This window comes from Patagioenas fasciata, chromosome Z (genome assembly GCF_037038585.1).
Source record: "Patagioenas fasciata isolate bPatFas1 chromosome Z, bPatFas1.hap1, whole genome shotgun sequence".
In the NCBI taxonomy this organism is placed as follows: domain Eukaryota; kingdom Metazoa; phylum Chordata; class Aves; order Columbiformes; family Columbidae; genus Patagioenas; species Patagioenas fasciata.
This window is the reverse complement of record NC_092560.1, coordinates 5,008,831-5,021,187: the sequence shown is the minus strand read 5'-3', so window position 1 is coordinate 5,021,187 and position 12,357 is coordinate 5,008,831.

The window sequence follows — 12,357 nt, the reverse complement described above, 5'->3', positions numbered from 1 at the left end:
CAAAAAAAGCCCCTTAAGTTTTATACTGATTACTTAGTAATCAGTACTGTACCATGCATTATTTACACAACACATGATATTTACTGTAGTAACAGCTAGGAAAGTATGCATGTGTATCGGTGGCCAGTCCCTTCAAGGAAGCACTGTCTATACTTGACTCAGAGGCACAGTCTAGTGTCTGGATACATTTATGGGAAGTCCAGAGAAGGAAAGAAGTTATAAAAAGCCTAGAGGCTCCTGTTTTGTGGGAACTAAAATTGGAGCATACTTCAATTAATCTGCAGTGTGAAACACATCTCCAAAAAGCATGGGCACACACCTCCGGGTTTGACAACTGGACTACATGCTCCCAGTCAGCTCTGATCAAAGCAATTAAGCTCTAGGGAGGAGTGAAACATAACCCCAACTTCATGCACAACGGGCTGGTCCTTAAGTATCTTATTATTTAGCATACTGGTATTTTCACTCTGCATTACAACTGCTTGGTTTTCCCTGGACACCTTGTAGCCCACGAGTATCACAGAGTCATTTTGGTTGGAAGAGACCCTTAATATTATCGAGTCCAACCATGACCTAAATCTAGCAGTAAATCATGTCCCTTAGAACCTCATCTATGCATCTTTTAAACCCCTCCAGGGATGGTGACTCCACCACTGCCCTGGGCAGCCTCTTCCAATGCCCGACAATGCTTTTGGTGAAGAAATGTTTCCTAATGTCCAGTCTGAACCTTCTCTGGTGCAACTTGAGGGCAGACATCATCAGCTGAAGTTTAGAGTAATATTACTACAGTTCAAAAAGCCATACAGACTACATTCTTTAATATCTAGAGATGCTGGCTCATAGTACAAATACCAAGTAGCAAAGTGACTCTGAGGAGAAGGGACACACTAAAATCCCTTTTCCACCAAGAATACAAGGTCACAGAGCAATTCAGCACAAGTCAGACGAACCAGCTCCTCAGTCCTGAAGCTGAGACAGTGACTAGAAGAGGTCTAGGACCAGTAGTCAAGGCATGCAACTAATTCTGACCCAGAATTAATTACAGCAGCAAGATACATGTCAAAGCCAAAGGCCTTTGCAGGAAAGAATTTCAGAGAGAAAGGGCTTGGACAGGTGTAGTTTGGCTACTATAATGGGGAGGGGTAAAGAATGCATATATAACTAAAATACATAAAGATTTTTTGGCAAATAGACAATTGTCTCCTTTTTTAAATTCTTTGAAAGCTAAAAAAGACCCAAGATAGATAATTAAAAGCTCAAGAACAGTAGCATCTGATGAGCAGCTTCAGAATGGCTGCCAGATCTCTTCTGTATTTTAAATTGAAATGATTAAGTAGAAATTAGACTCTAATGTTTCTTAAAATACCTTAAAAGGGTGCTCAGTTTTAATATTTCTCAGTACTTTAACAATTCTGTACCTAAAATAATAAATGCTAATAGCACTGCAAGGCTTTGGTTGAAGTTAAAATATACTAAATTAAAAAATAATAGAATATCTTTTTATCTTAATATAGTACAAAATTATCATGTCAAGCTTGATGTCATACGATATGGAGCCCAGGATTCTCAGGATTTCAATAATAATAATGCAGAAAAATTTTAGTGTTTGAAAATTGTTAAAATTATGGTCTTAACTTTTCAGTTTTTCTTCTCCTCTAATTTTGAAGAGTTTCATAACAAAGATATGAGACTTGAAGAGTTACCATTCCTTTAAGCATAATCTTTTACACACAGTACATCTAAAACAGCTTTTTGAACTTATGGTAAGCAACCATCCTAAAAATGTTTAAAAAAAAAATAAAAAGTTCATAACACAGTGTTTCCAGAGATACAAACCTAATTTCTTTGGAATTGCTGAGAACTTTTATCATGAGAGACTCATTCACTTCCTTATATTTCCTCCTTCAGTTTCCTTACGCGCTCCAATTTTAAGATATCACAAGAGTTCCCCAAATACAGACTTTGAGTTTGTGTGTGTATGCAATGAAAAAACACAAATACGATGAGTGACAGAAAAACGGGTGACATGAGAACACAGGAAACAAACAGTATTAAAGTAGCACAGCAAAAATACATTTTTCAAGCCTAGAAACAGGTGCTGATAACTTTTTGAAACACTGGTTTCAAAACTGCTCATTATTTTCATGTTAGACAAGCTATCTCCTCCCCAAACAGTTGGTAAAAAGGGATGAACACCTGCCACTCTAGTAAACAAGCCAATGTATTTGTGACTCTTCTTCACATATATAAACTATTGTATTGCACTGAGTTGTAAATTTCCCTTTCTCACTCATGTCAGCGTTCTGGGATTACATGATTTATAGCTTCAGAAAATTGGAAAATATTTGTCTGTTGCAGACACCACATAAAATTGTTGAATATTTTAAATCAGTAAACTTACATAAAGAAAAAAAAAAAAAAACAACTTAATCATTCTTTAAAAAGGAAAGACATTGAAACTTCTTTTGCTTGTGTGATAAACAATAAAAAGTTTCTCTTCTGCCAGTTCCAGAATCTTAACTGCCAAAAAAAAAAAAAAAAAAGTTTAAACACTTTTTGGATATTTTCAACTTATTTCATACATATGCATAATGTAATTGGTTTCCTGCTAGCCTGATTGCAGTAATTTATCTTATATACCACAAAAATAAAAATAGCTCCTGGGCAGTTTAAATTGTCTAGTAATGAAGATTATATGGGAGCAAAAGTCTATTATCCTCAATGTTGCAGAAATTAATCCTTAAATAAGGTTAGTATGTCTAAACATATTCAATCACTTAAAATTTTGCCACTAGAAATATTTCATCATCATAAAAAACAAGTGGCCAATGACCCATCTAAGATCTAAAAGGCAAAAGCATAAATTATTTGGACACATCATAATGTCATTTCGATAATAATGACAACAGTAATAACAAAAACAATAATAATGTCTCAATAATAATATTGAATGCCTTTCTGTGTCACAAGTCAATGTTGGGTAGGTGTCATGCAGTAATTCTGATTTCAGCTTCTCTTCAGAGTAGCATAGTTTCTCCCACACTTCCTTCTGGGGTGGGAATTTGTGAATTTCCTACCTACACAGAAAAGCTTCACTGCTCATTAGTCCACAAGGTATAATTTTTTACAGCATTTTTAATATTTTTTAGTATTAATATGATGAAAGGTTAAAACTGAACTGATCACTTGGGTACTGACACCAACAAGGCAATCTGAGCAGACGTACTTTTCTGTAATTCTGCTGAATTCAGTGAGCTACAGCAAATTACACTTGACTAGGACCTACACCACCTGCAGAACTGCAAATGAGAACAGACCACCCATTCTGAAGATATATCAAGATAGAGTACTCCCTTAGACATTGAAATTATTAGCAAATTTCTAACTTTCATGAAACCGTTGGAGCAGAAGTTAAGGAAGACCACTGGGGATTCATCTCACATTATTGGTGTCATGTGCCTATCGAGTCACTTTAATAAGGATTCTTACTTCTAACAATTAAAATAGTCAAATCTTCATCTGCCAGGAAATCTCCCTGAAAGCAGTGACTCATTCACAGACAAACGGGAAGTCTTCATTATCACTCAGTAAACTAACACAAAATATATGCTTGACAGATAATTTTTCACTGCTGTGAACTCCCCCATATTCTTTGAGACCTCTGTCAGAAAAACCTTTGAAACACAAATAGACTATTTTCTCCTTTTTCAGTTTCTTCAAACACTCTTACAGCACTTCATGCTTTTGGCTGGCTTTGTAAGGCTAAAACCAGTCACCACTGGCAGATTAATATAGATAGATCTTATTTTCTACCATAAGGCATGGAGGTTTTTCATTCTTTTCTCTTGGGCAGAAGGGGCATAGTTGCCATTTGAAAGTCTGATTTGAAGATAACTTCTGAAGGTTCAGTTTTCTGTGTGGTTTTTATCATATTATCAGATTATGTGAGCAGAGGATCCACTGTTTCATACATTCCAGTTTGATGCATATGGAGATAGAGGTACCCTGTCCTTCTATACAGTACTTAGTAATTGGTAATTAATTTAATGAAAATTTCTCATGTTTTGTGAAAGTTACTCTTCTCAGAACTGTGAATACTGTTGGTGCTTATTGCTTTTTAAACATGGAGTGCAGTGCTTGCACGTACAGATGTATGTACATGCATAGGAAAAGAGTATTTCAGATCAGTTTCATTCCTCTCTTATTGGTGGCTAGCGGAGCAGAATAAGGACACTCTCCCATGATATAGCTGATGCCAGATTAAGTTTATGCTCAGCCTAATCTCAAGCTTTGATACCAACTGAGCTCCTGTACTTACCAGAGAAATTCACAGGTAAATGTGTTGCAAGGAATTATAGTTTGGAGTCTCTCCCGGTCTGTCCCTCAGATCTATTCCACATTGTATAAAATCTTTAAGTTTCCAATCAGAAAGATCAAGTGAACAAAAATGTGGAAGGCTGCTTGAGATGGGTGATTAAAGTGCTTATTTGAGTGGCAGGAGCTAAACTCTTATCATAGTAACTTCTAAGTGTTTCAGTTAAAGTGAATTGGCTTTAAATGACAAAATTGTACCTTAAAATATCTTTTAATGTGAAAGTTCTCCAGGAAAATGTGCCTTGGGGTTCAAATCACCCCAAATAGAATATTGTCAGTCATTAAAACACTGAATTAAAAAGCACTGACTATATTAGAGCCTTCTCATTTTGCAAGCTCTTCTCAGGGTTCATTCCAGCTGCTTTGCTTTCATTAAAGATTTGTGAAATGAAAATTAAACATTTTGTTTCAGGATGAAAGGAAAGAAAAGAGTTGTGAACAAATCTCTGTTTTGAACATAATTTTTTCCACATAAACCCCCCAGTAGTGGCAAGTGAAGGCTGGATACTGATGCCTTTATGTCTGCCCCTTCGTGCAATCCAGGACAAAATCTCTTGTTTCGTCTGTTTCATTTAACTTAGATTTCACTGTCAGAAATACATTTAACACTAGTGACATTTACCTGTTACTGACAGATTTTATTAATAGTTTAATAGTTCACTAACAATTCCTCCCACACCCAGTAGGCACAGATAAGAAAAACAACCATGATTCTTCTTTGGTCTGTATCCAAAGACCTCACTGAACTTCTACAGGGTGAATATCTGCTAGTGCTTGACTGTACTAAATCCACAGTTTATTTTTCCCTTATTCTCTCAGTCCTCCGAGGTGAGACGTCTCAATAGTGACATCAACACGGGCAGTATGAATGGAACTTGGCAGATCAGCGTAAACGACCTGGCGCACAGCCATGCTTAATTCTGCTCCCCTGCAATCTCAGCCCAGAAAAGAACCAGAAGCACTTCATCTTAAACAGAAGCAGAATTCTCTACCATAGGGAAGAAAACAACCTAAGCCAGCAATTAATCTTCATCCTTTCAAAAAGTGGAAAAAGGAAAAAAAAAAGAAGGAAAAAGAAATGGCAAAATGCAGCATGTACATTTTCTAGTAGTTTCATTGGACTTGGCTGGCTGAAAGGTATGCTTATTCATGGAGTAAATAACAGCCTACAGGAACCACATATATCTTATCTATACATCCTTCACTGCCCCGGGCAAGAATAAATTTCATATCTGGTCCTCAGGCCAGTGTGTACTATGTATTACAACTGAAGTGCTCTTTCACCATCTCACTCTTAAAACTTTATTTTGGTCCTTTCACTGCCATCCTCTTCTGGTCACTCTAAAATCTTATTAGATATGACTAAGTCTGGGGTTTTATATGCATCATGGGAAAATAACCATGATAAAATTTAAAACTTCTAACAGTTCTTACATTTATTTCCTTAACAGAGACTCATTGTTTTTATCACTTTTCTATTTTGTAAACACGTTCAATATGTATAATCTGAAAAAGTCAACCAAGTGAACTCAACACACAGTAACTTACTATCTTCTTCTAATTACTCTCCAATTTTAAAATAATTTCTTAATTCTAACTTCAGTTAGTATTGGTGAAAAAAATATTTATCTCTAATTAAAATATAATTTTCACTTAAGCAAAATTTTTGCACAGAACACATCTTCTATCATCAAAAACGTAATCCACAGTTCCTTAAGGAATACAACTTAATTGTCTCAGACCATTTTTCAGCCAAGAAATATGAAAAAAAATAAAATTCAGATTGCCCAATTGAGAAAAAAATACTTAAGTTTTTTTGTTGTTATTTTGTTTGTTTGTTTTACTGAGAGCCAGATTTTTCCAGAGAAAATAATCTTTCCTAATCAGTCTTCAGATAGTTCAGCAACATCTAGCTGACATTAACCAATATACAAATTTGCTCCGACTTTTAATAAATAAAAATTTAATGTAAATATTACAAATAAAATGTTACTGTAAATTTTATAAATTAAAAAAATGTAAATTTTCTAAATAAAAATTCAATAAAGCAGAAGAATCATATGCTTGTCTTGCAGTTGGGGATGGTGGAAGATACGGCAAACCTTCATTTCACAAATCCTGGTGATATGTGGAAATCAGATCATATTCTGCAGTCTTCAGCAAAGCCACCACAAAACTGCCTATCCAGTCCTAAACTACTATCATCTGAGAGAGAAAAAAACTGCTATTCAGAATAAATTGATGCTCATGTGCGTTAAGATCTTATGTCTCTACAATAGCTGATAGTAGACAGTTTTCTCTGGAAATAATCTATCCTAACACAAAAAGCATAAACCAGGCATAATTCCTTGGCAGATAAAACAATGAGCAGGCACAGAATCTGTTTTGTAATCCTTGCCTTGTAAAGTACTTATCTATTGGTACTTTAAAAAACCCTGAAGAAATAAAGAGCCATCACTTGTGGCACTTTATCTTCTTTCCATTTCCTGGTACCAGTAGTTTGCAGGTATTTATGTTCCATCTGCATGAAACTTCATTGCAAGGCTAATGTAATGCTCCACTAATAACTACATCCTGGAATTAAAGCTACAGTAATGTCTTTCCATAAACCCCATCATGCTATCACCTAAAAAAGTATTACCTGTACAGAGAGTAACTATTACATCCCTTTTGGGATGTCTCCATTTTCTGCAAAACTCAAAGACACTGTGGTCTGTATCATAGTGACAAATGTCCTGACTACATGAAAACATGGAACATGAATACATCTCAGTGTAGTGATTTCCAAGGAATTCTGTTTAAATATAAATTTCTTAGACATAAGACATGAAAGCAGAGGTTTTTGAAAGAGCATAATCTCTTAAAGATATGTATTTCTAAAAGTATTGCAAAGTATACCTATCTTAGGCAACAGACTTGTTTTTAATGAAGTATAAATGAGTTAAAAATGATACTGAACCATTTTTGTAGATGGAATATTTTCCAGATTTAGGCAAAATACTACAAAACATCTGTTTCAATGTGTTTACTGTACATCACCAGTCTGCTGACATTATAGTTTTTACTGTATTTTTAAATGCCTCTGATTGGATAAATATTTTGTGATATATAAAACCAGCATATGTATAACTGAGTTTGGTTGGTTTGTTTTTTTGGTTTTGGTTTTGGTTTTGTTGTTGTTGTTGTTTGGTTGGGTTTTTTTAAGAATTACTGCTATGACAACCTACTTGATAGATACACATATTTCCAATTTTTAGAGGTAAGAACTGTTTGCTATTAACCATTCAGAAAAATATCCAGGACAGAATTGTTCAGATACCAGGCTGTGCTGTTCTCATTAAAAATCATAAGCTTTACCTTCATATGCCAGTTGCTTTGGCAGAGAAACATACCTGTCCAGGTTATTCCCGGTGTGGACAGGACAACACACAGCTGTGAAAGCAACTCAAGACTTTCTATTCTCCACTTCCTTTCAATGCATTTCATGTTATATTTATCATTTCAGTAACAAAAGCACAACAGTTGAACTAGGAGTTCTTTACAAAGAAAAATATATATTTTAAAAATTCCATATTTCTCATAACACACATAAAATTATTGAATATTGCAGCACTCAGATTCAACATAGAAACAGACCATAGTTTGGAAGTTTTTCAGACAGAAGGTTTAGGGATTGTGCCGTAGCTCGCCGATTGTCAAGTCTCTCAATCAGTGATTTAAAGGGTAACGGAATAAACAGGTGGCTGCATATGTGCATTTATATTTATTTATACGTTGCCATAGGAAATGCTTTGTTTACAATCATTTTGCAGACAGAGATCTTTTGGCACCCACCCTCCATCCTTCTTCATACATAAACCAAAACAAGAAACGTTGATTATCGCTTATCTTTTGCCAGGTGGTAAAAGAGGAATGCATCCCAATATGTATCTGGACATCATCTGGATCAATTTCGCTAATGGTCCAAACTAAAATTTCTGTTTGGAAGACTGACAAATTAGGGAGGAGAAGGTTTGCAAATGCCTGCCTACATTTGTGAGCCATGTATCATTCTACTACATAAATTATAACTAGAGATAATTATGTGGAATGCAAAGTTCCTGACAAATTTATGTTTGCTTTTATTTCCTCATTTCTATTAAAATCACTGCAAAAAAAAAATAAAAATAGATGCAGCAGCACTAAGTCATTTAACTAATATTTTGGGGAACAGCATCACAACATATTACACAGTGCATCACATCAAAGCTGTGGTAAGGTCTACAAAGCACACACTGAAGCACGCACCAACTGCAGGAGCTGTTTTTCGCCTTCACTGTGTCACAGGAGACCTGAGAAAGGACTCGGGAGGGACAATCTTTATTCGGATCTTACATTCTCAGTCTCTTCACCATGCACTAGCACACACAGAATCACATAGTACTTGGTAAAAGAACATAACGCAGAAGAAAATCTGTTCTGCTCCAGCAAAAAAGTACACTCAGGAATAAATCTAAACCTCAGGCATTTATAGCTTAGATACATATCATATACAAACCATGATGTTAGTAAATGACCTGACAGTTGCTTAAATGAAATACAGGGTTGTGTCCTTGTTAAGAACCTTCATGTTAAATGTTCAGACAGGTCTATGTTTTTTGTCCTGAACTGTTTTAAAAAACCTCTAATAACTGATGTTCCCTTGACAAGGTTGTATAACTCACACTTTCATACAAAAGTATCAAATTTCCAGTAAAGCTTCCTGATAGATTCTCCTTAATGTACAATGAAGGCTTATAGTTAGTTCTCTATTTTTAATGTGTCATGACTCCATTCTCCAGTCCCTTCAAACAACATACAGCAAATTCCTAACCTGATGGCCAAGAGGGAGGAATTATTTTATGGTACTCAGTTGCAGAGCTCAAATAAAAATCAGCTGTTGAAAAGCAGCCACAGCTTGAGAAGCTCAAAATGAGCCCACAATGTGCACTTGCAGCCCAAAAAGCCAACTGTATCTTGAGCTGCATCACAAGGAGCGTGGGCTGGGAATGGAGGGAGGTGATTCTGCCCCTCTGCTCCACTCTGGTGAGACCCCCCTGCAGTGCTGGTCCAGCTCTGGGTCCTCAGCACAGGACACACATGGACCTGCTGGAGAGGGGCCAGAGGAGCCACAGGAATGATCCGAGGCTGGAACAGCTCTGCTGGGAGGACAGGCTGAGAGAGCTGGGGTGTTCAGCTGCAGAAGAGAAGCTCCAGGGAGACCTTACAGCACCTAAAGGGAACCTACAAGAAAGCTGGGGAGGGACTTTTTACAAGGGCATGTAGTGATAGGACAAGGGGTGATGGCTTTAAACTGAAATGGAAGAGATTTAAATTAGATAGAAGAAAGAAATTATTCATGATGAGGGTGCTGAGTCCCTGGCACAGGCTGCCCAGAGAAGCTGTGGATGCCGCATCCCTTCAAGTGTCCAAGGTCAGCTGGACGGGGCTTTGAGCGACCTGGTCTAGCCAAAGGCCTCCCTGCCCATGGCAGAGGAGGTGGAACTAGATGATCTTTAACGTCTCTTTAATGCAAACCATTCCGTGATTCTATGATCGTTCCATTTGTGGTTCGGCCTTGCAGGGCAGATAAGACAGTTTAACAAGTGACTGTCTGTCAGCAAGAGACAACATGAGATACAAATCTCAGGTACACAGCAAATGCACAGGTGCCTTATCCTTCAGTCCTTCACCCAAACCAGTTAACAGTCCAACAAACTTCCTAAGAAAATACTACTTGTTTCTGAAGTCACTTGATCATACAAGGTAGTTCTTACTTCTTATGACTGTATGTATATATTATACAGTGCAACTTGCTAACACTAAGGAAATATTTCGAAATTTAAAATTCATTCTGGATGTTCCAATTTCTGGATGTCTCCAATGAGAGAACCAGTTTTAAAAGCTTTGCTGTGAGTGTGACTTCTCAGGATTTTCTGAAAATCCAGTTTCAGAATTACAACTCTTTCTAAGAACACTGCATTTGCATTACTTAGTATGTTATTTTTCCAACACAGCAGAAGCTGAGTAAATTACATTTATCACAATTGGTAGCTATTTGGTTAAAAAAAACAAAAAAACAAAAAAAAAACCAAAAAAAAAACCTACCAATTGCTATGATGTATTGACTTTTTCCTCAGTGGTTAATAAGGGCATGTAGAGCAGAAGGAGTTTGGTTTTATGGCTTTAAAAGAGAGAAAAATACTCTAATTGGGTTAAAAAAAAAATATATAGACTTCTACTCTGCCAAAGTATCCTTTCCATTTAGCCTCACCATTCACTAACATATAACCTCAGCAAATTAAGACAAACTGCATACATCTGCAGCAGAAGCAGCTTCAAAGTAACAACTGTATTAGGGGAAAAAAAAGCTTTGAATAAGCTTTTAGATAAGTAAAAGGCTGAAAGTAGATAAGTAGATAATAAGTCCTATTCTTAAAATAGATGCATCTTTTATTAGGTAACTGCTCAGCACACAGCACAGGTACAAGAGTCCTAATGAATGCTTACAGGAGCTTCTATGTTACAAGTACTAAAAGTGATTAACATGCATTTTGAAAAGGTTTTAACAAATGAAGAAATCATGCCTTTTGTTGTATATGCTCAACATGCCCAAAATTTCCATGTGAGTTTTGGATAAGACCACTACTGTGTTTAGTGCCTAAGTCACACCAAATCCCCGATGTAGGCACTTCAGTCTCACATGTCTTTTTTTGAGCATACTTCCATCACTTAACTGGAAGCATCTTAAAGTGCCTACATTTTCCAAATATATTTCCCAAGCAAGTTCTGGTTGTGCTCAGAAACTCTACACTTTATGCACAAGCATCTCAATACCTGTTTTTCACGAGGCTGTCTTTATCCACATACATCATCTGCGGGCTCTAATCAGTTGACTAATCTTCAGGAATACTTAAAGCACGCAGAAAACAGCCAAAAGAAGCAGATCTTTCCCTTTTAATTCAGTAGTGTAGTCTATAGGCCAGCTCCAGAAGATGCAAATTCTTGCTCTCATATTGTCCTGTCCCACTCAGCAGGATGAGGGCAGCAGTAAGTTTTAAATACTTTGTGTGGTAACCAGGAGTAATGACAATTACTTGAGAATTCAATTAAATCATGAATTTACTAAGAGCTCAGTGGAATTACAGCGAACAGTGGCTTGGCAAACATTTGTAACTGTATCATAAAACTTAACAAGACTACAATAACAAAACTCAGAACAATATTAAGTTACGTGCCCAGAATAAAGTTAGAAAGACAGAGAGAAAAGAGAGATAAAGATATCAGAAGAAAAGAAAGATTTCAACACTCCAAGGGTCTGTTGATCCAGTGACAATCTCTGTTGCTCTCCTGGTGGTGGGGGCAATGAAACTTCATTACTAATGTCCCAAGTGAGGAGTTTTTTTTATAGTTTAGTTCATATGCAAGTGAGATAGGAGAGGGTGGTTCATCTCCTCCCTCTGCTCACTCCTCATGCTAATTAGATTGCTCCAGAAATGGGTCAGTGGTCCTATACATAAGTTGGTGGTCCTAGAATGGCCCCAAAGTGAGTTGGGGAGCTGATGATTTGTTATTTCCCCCAGCTGGTCAGTGATCACTGAATGACCCTGGCTTTGTTCAAGCCCACTGTATGAGGCCTCAAGGAAGAGATACCATTAATGAGGCCTTTTTTTCAAGAACAGTGAGGACTCAAGGAAGAGACACCATTAATGCCTTTATCTCAGAGACTGATGCCTTAAAGAAAGACTGATGCCTTTTGCAAAGAAAAGGTAGGCTCAAGGAAGAGATAAGTCCTGTCTCCACAGCCCTTAACTCTCCCTCCTTGCCATTAGTTGCAAACACCAGCTGTTTAAAGCAAAACATACCACGTCCATCACACTTATTCCTCAAGCAATTTACAGGTACGTATTCCCACCTCCCAAGAGCCTCAGACATCAGCTGATAGCACATTCTAGCCCTGAGATG